The following is an 8713-nucleotide window of genomic DNA, read 5'->3' on the forward strand; positions in this document are numbered from 1 at the left end:
ACATGTTTTTAATGTCATAATTTACATCTTGTTATCTTGTTTATCCCTTAACTAATTATTGTAGCTCTAATTATTTTTACTACTTCTGACTTTTAATTTTCATACTAATTTCCACCACCTTTACAATATTAAATTATTCTGAATTTTTCTCTTAATATGTATTCCTCTTTCTGAGATTTATACTTTGATTTTTTTTTTTTGTCAAACATAAAGGTTCTGATTCAGTTCAGCTTGAAGAAGTCTTATTATCATTTCTTATAAGGCTGGTCTAGTGGTTATGAATTTTAAATTTTATTCTGTCTGGAAAACTTTATCTCTCCTTCGACTCTGAGTGGGTGGAGTATTCTTGATTGTAAATCTTGTTCTTTTCAGCATTTTGAATATATTGTGCCACTTTTCTTGCCTACAAAGTTGTCTACTGAGAAGTCTGATAGTCTTACGGGGGTTCCCTTGAGTGTAATAAGTTTTCCTATTGCTGCTTTTAAGATTGTCTCCTTGTCTTTAACTTTTGACGTTGTAGTTATATATCTTAGTGTAGGTCTCTTTGGGTTCCTCTTATTTGCAGCTCTGTGGGCTTCTTGAATCTGGATGTTTGTTTTCTTCCCCCTGGGTAGGGAAGTTTTTGGTCATTATTTATTCAAATAAGTTTTTCTGCCTCTTTTTGTCTTCTGGGATCTCTATAATGTGAATGTTGGTCTGCTTGATGTTATCCCACAGGTATATTAAGCTACCTTCATTTAGAAAAATTTTTTTTCTGCTGTGATTGGATGAATTCTACTGACCTGTTTATCTCTTTCTTTGCTTCATCTAATTGACTGTTGAGTGCCTCTACTGTATTTTTCAGTTCAGTTATTATATTCCAGCTCATCAACTTCTACTTGGTACTTTCTTATGTTCTTCTATTTCTTTCCTGTAGTCCTCACTGTGTTCAAACATTCTTCTCCTACATTCTGTGAGCATCTTTATGAATGATTTAAAAAACTATCAGGTAAATCACTTATCTCCATTTCATTAAGGATTTTTCCCCCTAAGATTATATCTTGTACTTTCACTTGGAACATGTTCCTCTATTTCTTCATTTTACTTGACTCTGTGTTGGCTGTTTTATCTTATACATAAAAACCAACTCTTTTTAAAAATTTAATTGAAATATAGTTGATTTATAATGTATTAATTTATGCTGTACAATCAAGTGATTCAGTTATATATATAGACATATATATACACACACACATATTCTTTTTTATATTCTTTTCCATTATGGCTTATTACAGGACATTGAATATAATTCTCTGTGTCATATAGTAGGATCTTGTTTATCCATTTTTTTAAATAACAGTTTGTATATAGCCAGACTTCACTGGTGGCTCAGTGGTAAAGAATCTGCCTGCTATGGAGGAGACACAGGCTTGATCTCTGGGTTAGGAAGATCCCCTGGAGGAGGGCACGGAAGCCCACTCTAGTGCTATTACCTGGAGAATCCCATGGACAGTGGAGCCTGGCGGGCTGCAGTCCATGGCGTAGCAAGAGTTAGACAAGATTGAAGCCACCTAGCACACACACATAAAACAGCCTCCTCTTCAGTCTTGAAGGAATGACCTCGTGTGGAACATGAACCTTCTTGTTCAACACTGCTCTAGCTCTTGGTTGTCTCTCGAACTTTTGTGATTGTCCACACAACCTATTTTATTTATTTATTTTTCAAATGTAAATTATCCATAATGTTTTTGTTTTCATTTATTTTTATTAGTTGGAGGCTAATTACTTTACAGTATTGCAGTGATTTTTGTCATACATTGACATGAATCAGCCATGGATTTACATGTGTTCCCCATCCCGATCCCCCCTCGCACCTCCCTTTCCACCCGATCCCTCTGGGTCTTCCCAGTGCACCAGGCCCGAGCACTTGTCTCATGCATCCAGCCTGGGCTGGTGATCTGTTTCACCCTAGATAATATACATGTTTCGATGCTGTTCTCTCGAAACATCCCACCCTTGCCTTCTCCCACAGAGTCCAAAAGTCTGTTCTGTACATCTGTGTCTCTTTTTCTGTTTTGCATATAGGGTTATCATTACCATCTTTCTAAATTCCATATATATGTGTTAGTATACTGTAATGGTCTTTATCTTTCTGGCTTACTTCACTCTGTATAATGGGCTCCAGTTTCATCCATCTCATTAGAACTGATTCAAATGAATTCTTTTTAATGGCTGAGTAATATTCCATGGTGTATATGTACCACAGCTTCCTTATCCATTCCTCTGCTGATGGGCATCTAGGTTGCTTCCATGTCCTGGCTATTATAAACAGTGCTGCGATGAACATTGGGGTGCACGTGTCTCTTTCAGATCTGGTTTCCTCAGTGTGTGTGCCCAGAAGTGGGATTGCTGGGTCATATGGCAGTTCTGTTTCCAGTTTTTTAAGAAATCTCCACACTGTTCTCCATTGCGGCTGTACTAGTTTGCATTCCCACCAACAGTGTAAGAGGGTTCCCTTTTTTCCACACCCTCTCCAGCATTTATTGCTTGTAGACTTTTGGATAGCAGCCATCCTGACTGGCATGTAATGGTACCTCATTGTGGTTTTGATTTGCAATTCTCTGATAATGAGTGATGTTGAGCATCTTTTCATGTGTTTGTTAGCCATCTGTATGTCTTCTTTGGAGAAATGTCTGTTTAGTTCTTTGGCCCATTTTTTGATTGGGTCATTTATTTTTCTGGAATTGAGCTGCAGGAGTTTCTTATATATTTTTGAGATTAATCCATTGTCTGTTGCTTCATTTGCTATCCTTTTCTCCCATTCTGAAGGCTGTCTTTTCACCTTGCTTATAGTTTCCTTTGTCACACAACCTATTTTAGACTCCCAGGCATTGATGGTGTGCCAAGACCTGTCAGGGTCCCAAAGGGGAGTTTCTTAGTCACTGCCTAGTTTCAAGCTAATTGGAAACCAGACTCTCAGGTAGAAACGTTTAAAGTATGCAAATATATCTACTCCTGTGGGACCACAAGTGTTAAGTCCTCCTGGCCATCAGAGCCAGGTAATACAGAGGTGTTCCTGGTGGCAGCTACAAAAACTGGGGCACAAAAGTGTGTGCACTCTCCTTTCTGGGAGCTCCTGGTGAGTTGGAGAGTGGCATAGGGGGAGAGTGCAAAGATGTCAGCTTCCAGTCTCCATCTCTGGAGAGTGCTCTGGTATGTCCTTAGATGTATGTTAAATTAGATGCTTGCCCCTTGGACCAATGCTTTAATATAACCAAATGAACTCCTTTCTTGTAAAATCTAGACTCCTCACAATTGGCTGCCTCTCTGTTGGTCCCTGGGGTGGGTGAGTCTGAATACACTAACCCTTTAAGAGTTGTTTCTCAGTCCTCTGTAGCCTGGCAGGTTTCATGGTTGCAGCCCCACTGGTATTAAAAACTTAATGTTTAGAGGGGAGCTTGTGTGTCTCAGATGCAGGTTTTAAAATCTGGGTGCCCAATGTGGGGTTGAAACTCTTTGCTCTTCTGGGAGAAGCTCTTAAGTTTTGAGTCCCCTCCTGAATTGTGGGTTCCAAAGCCAGGGTTGGTTTTAAGCCTGTCCTACCCACTGCAGTGGGGCTTCCCTGGTGGCTCAGTGGTAAAGAATCTGCCTACCAATGCAGGAGATACAGGTTCAATCCCCGGGTGGGGAAGATCCCCTGGAGAGGGAAATGGCAACCCCCTCCAGTATTCTTGTCTGGCAAATCCCATGGACAGAGGAGCCTGGCAGGCTACAGTGCATGGGGTTGCAGAGAGTTGGACACGACTGAGCGAATGAACAACAACCTACTTCAGTGTGGGTGTTTTTACCCTCATTTCCTCATCTGTAGGAATTGCTTGCTACTTCTTGCCCTGCCCCACCCCAGAAGAAGTTGTTCATAGGTAGCTATAGATTTAGTGTGTCTGAGGGAGGAGGTGAGTTTAGGATCTTCCCATGTCAAATTTGCCCTAGAATTTTCAAATACCAGTCTTTGAGATCTTTCCAGGGCCCCAGGTAAAATTACTATGCTTTAAAAAAACACCCTGTAGCTCTAATCATGTTATACCTTGTTTATAGTAATTAAAGAATCTGCCTGCAATGTGGGAGACCGGGGTTCAATCCCTGGGTTGGGAAGATCTACTGGAGAAGGGAAAGTACTCAGTCCAGTCTTCTGGCCTGGAGAATTCTGTGGACCATATGGTCCATATGGGGTTGCAAAAAGTTGGACATGACTGAGCAACTTTCACTTTCATAGTAATTAGGGCACAAAGTTTATGGAATTGGGCATGTTTTCTTACTTAAAAAATGTCACTTAAAATGTTGGTTGGTGATCAAAATAAAATATAAATTTTGATTCTTATTAAAATCTGGGAATGTAAGAATTCAAAAAGCATTGACTTTATTCTGTTTGTGAAATAAACTTTATTTTAAACAAACAAACAAGAGTTTATTTTCCTTACTGGATTACAGTGGTGAAGATGGTGTTGTCTTCATTTTTGTGGTCCCTTTAAGGACTAATGGAATGTTTGCAAATTGTTGGGTTCTTGAAGGTTCTTGAAATATATATAAAATATTGAAAGGAAGGAAAGGAAGGAAGAAAATAAATGTGTGTAAAATATTCAAAGAAAGAAGAAAATAAACTTATTTGTGCACATACACATATGTTATCTTCCTTATCCTTAAGGCATGTATTTATATTTAGAGTAATATATTTGCATCGATAGTTTGATGCATTGAACCAGGCACTTCTGATGTTAGATAAGATGGTAAGCTAAGAATGGCTGCTGGCTCTTTCTCATGCACAACAATTCTGGAGATGCCAGAAAGGAGATATTTAGAATGTGGAATATAAGAGAAGAATTTCAACCTGATTAAGGACATCAACCAAAAATCTATGGCAAATGTCACATTTAACAGAACTTAAATGTGATATTATCTAGGCCTGTGTTTGTTATATGTACGTGAAACCCAGGCAACAGTGGTATAAACATACAAATTTTGGCTTTTTCTTAATAATAAGCAGGAAGTCCAGAGGTGTGCAGCACAGCCCTGCACATGGCCTGAGAGCTTCAGTGTTCTGGGCCCCTCTCACTCCCCTCAGTCCCTCACGCTCAGCTTTTGTTCTCATGCTCAGCTGGTTTCTACCTCTGGCTCTAGGCAAGAAGAAGACAGAGAAAAGGGTAGAGATGCGGACCAAGCCAGTTGGGCTTTCTGCAAGCTCACCCAGGCATGACCTCCTAACAGCCCATTGTCTTGTACTGCATCCCCCTTTAGTTACAAAAGCAGTTGCATTTTGCCTCTATAAACAAAATTGGTTTCTGGTAGAAAGGAAAAAAAATATAGAGACTTGAAATTGGGTTGACAACTGGTAGTGTCTGCTTGTATCTTCACTTTAAGTAGAGGAAAATGCAGTGATCCCCTCTATGACCACTACTTTCGAATTAACGCTTGATTCTTGGCCATTGAAAAAAGAACAAAAATAAATGTGATATGTAATGGTCAGAGTTCTGTCACATACTTCAGAAAGTGTGTCTAGCTGGTTTTAAAAGAAAATACCTTATTAAGCAATGTGAAGTAGCTTGTGCTTAGTCACTCAGTCGTGTCTGACTCTTTGTGACCCCGTGAACAGTAGCCCACCAGGCTCCTCTGTCCATGGGATTTTTCAGGCAAGAAGACTGGAGTGGGTTGCCATTTCCTTCTCCACGGGATCTTCCTGACCCAGGAATTGAACAAGGGTCTCTTGCATTGCAGGCGGATTCCTTACTGCTGAGTCACCAGGGAAGCCCATGTAATATAAAAAAATTAATCTAAAAAATATAAAAATTATTATGGAAAAAATTGTATGGCTTGATTAGCAAATATTAAGAACACCTGAATAAATGAAGCAACATACCATGCTAATAATGAGATAATTTAACTTTTAGATCAACAGCTTTATTGAAAGACGAGAGAAGGGGAGGTGGGAGGGAAGCTCAAGAGGGCAGGGGGATATAGTTATACATATAGCAAATTCATGTCTTTGTATAGCAGAAACTACGACGACATTGTAAAGCAATTATACTCCAATAAAAAAAAATAACAAGAGTAGATCCCCTTTCTTCCCACAGTTCTGGTGGTGTAGGACTCAAACTCTGAGCATCCAGGTGTCCTGTGGGTAGAAGACAAGGTCAGGGGTCAAATGCCAGAATCTAGAATACGCCAGCAGCCGCAGGCAACCCAGAGCAGAAGTACGTGTCAGAGCTTGGGGTTTTACCTCCCCACAAGGAGGGGCGAGCAGGCAGCTGAGGCCCTGGTGGCTCTGGGCAAGGTATCTCACCTGTGGCCAAAGTCACAGGTAATTTTCAACCAATGCCAATGAGATTTAATACTTTAAAGATTTAATTTCTCCAAAATTAATCTGTAAGTGTAGTGTGATTTGAAAAACAATTCCAGAAGGATTTTTTTGGAGGTAAATCAATAAAATAATTCTGGAATATATTTGGTGAGTTATAAAAAGACAATTTTGGAAAATAAGCCAAAGCAATTGAAACAGTGTCACAGGATCAACTCTTTAAGCCAAGAGGGCAGGGTAGAAAATCAAGAAACAGATCTGTATATAAACGAGAATTTCTTATATGATAGAGAAATAAAATCAGAAGAAACGATGGAGTATTAGTATTAATAAATGGTACTGAGAAAATTTTCTCAATGCAAGGAAAGAAATACAATCAGATTCCCATATTATATAAAAGTAAACTCCAAATGTATTTAAAAATCTAAAGATAAAATGAAAAATGAAACTGTAAGAGTATCAGGAAAGGATTTCTTGAATAAGAGTTGCAGGTCAGGCCCTCTGGGAAACAGACTCTAAAATTAGAGATTTGTGTGGGGGCAGATTATTGGGGTGTTCCCTCCGACTCAACACGGATGAAGTTAGCCTTGGCCTGATCCCGTGAGGAACTCTGGAGCTGGGGGAGCCCTTCTGATTTGAACTCAAGCTTTACTCTTTGCATAGGCCAGTTGTTGGTTGCAGGTTGTCCCCAAGAAGTGGGCATGGCCCTGGGTGAGGCGGCAAGTCAAGGGCAATGCCCAGGTTTCCCACCTCTTCCTCTTGGTTATTGAATATAATGTTACTCAGAACGTTGGTGTGCAAATATCTCTTCCGGATCCTGCTTTTAATTCTTTTGGATATATACTCAGTAGTGGAATTGCTGGAGCATATGGTAATTCTCCCTGATGCTGGGGAAGATTGAAGGCAAAAGGAGAAGGGGCAGGAGGGGATGAGATGGTTAGATAGCATCACTGACTCAATGGACATGAGTTTGAGCAAACTCTGGAAGACAGTGAATGACAGGGAAGCCTGGCGTGCTGCAGTCCACTGGCTCGCAAAGAGTAGGACACGACTTAGTGAATGAACAACACAACAACATGGTAATTATGTTTTTAAGTTTTTTTTGTGGCATTGTTTTACTGTTTTCCACAGTGGCTGTGCCATTTCATATCCCTACTGACAGTGCACAAGGGTTCCTATTTCTCTACCTTCTCCCCAGCACTTGTTATTTTCTGGTTTTTGTTTTTTATTGGCAGCTGTCCTAATGGGTATGAGGTGATATCCTAACTTTGATTTGCATTTTTAAACAAATTTTTAAAAAGTTAATTTTTGGCCATACCCTGCCACATGTGAGATCTTAGTCCCCTGACCAGGGATGGAACCCACAACCCCTGCACAGGGACCACTGACCCACAGGAGAAGTTCCTTGACTTGCATTTTAAAATCCAGCTTGTTTTTTTAGAAGTAAAAGTTTTGTCTTATAATTATAGAAATAGTGTATATTCATTACGGAAAATTTGGGAAACATAGAAAATCATAGTGAAAAAAAAAAAAACAACTCCTGCAGAATCCTGTTACTTTAACATAATCAGTGTTAATATTTTGCTTTGTGTCTTTCCAGTCTTTTTTTCTGTCCATATTTCCAGATGACTGGTGCTAAGTCATAACACCCCTTTGAGCAATTTAGAAAAAGACATCTGTTCTCTAGGTGAATGCAACCCTGCACCAGGGTGTGTGGCTTCTGACAAGCAGAGAATGGCTATATTTCAGATCTCACTTGCCCCTAGTACATTATGCAGTGAAGAACTTGTACAACCATATGTTGTAGTTCTGAATGTACCAAGGGATTTATTTTATATATGTATATTTTATAAATCTGAGATCATACTATTTGATAAACTATGTTTGGATAGGATATAATTTTAGTTCATTTCTATTAGTTAAATTATTTCTTTAAAGTTTAGATATTATAAAATCTTGCTAGTATGACAATACTTTTTTTTCCCTTCAAGAAAACTGTTTATTTGTATTCTTACCAACAATGTACTAACTTGTTGACTACTCTGCAACACTGCATATTAGTAAATTTTAGATCTTTTGGAGACTATAAATTATGTGTTCACCTTATTAATATTGAAGTTTGGTATATGTGGCCATTTGTTTTCTTTTTCCTGTTGCTTGCTGTACATTTGATATGACAATACTTGCACATGAATCTTTGTGTTTAGAATTATGTCTTTAAGATAAAATCCCTAGAAATTGCCTTGAAAACTAAATTAATGAGTGCTTATTATTATGTGCCTTAGACTGTGCTTAGGAAAATGTAAAGAGATAGAGATGTACAATTCTCATTCCAAACCAATGCTCTAGGTACTGTGATTGTTATTTTTAGAGAGAAAGTTGAGG

At 38.9% G+C, this 8713-nt stretch overlaps 1 non-coding gene across 1 annotated transcript; it reads right to left on the bottom strand.

The window, feature by feature from the left end:
• Positions 1-6226: 6226 nt before the first annotated feature.
• Positions 6227-6347, bottom strand: LOC133058218 (small nucleolar RNA ACA64). Its single transcript, XR_009693318.1, has one exon. It is a non-coding gene; the product is annotated as a small nucleolar RNA ACA64 (small nucleolar RNA).
• Between the last annotated feature and the right edge of the window lie 2366 nt (positions 6348-8713).

The sequence above is a fragment of the Dama dama genome, chromosome 5, assembly GCF_033118175.1.
Source record: "Dama dama isolate Ldn47 chromosome 5, ASM3311817v1, whole genome shotgun sequence".
Classification (NCBI taxonomy): domain Eukaryota; kingdom Metazoa; phylum Chordata; class Mammalia; order Artiodactyla; family Cervidae; genus Dama; species Dama dama.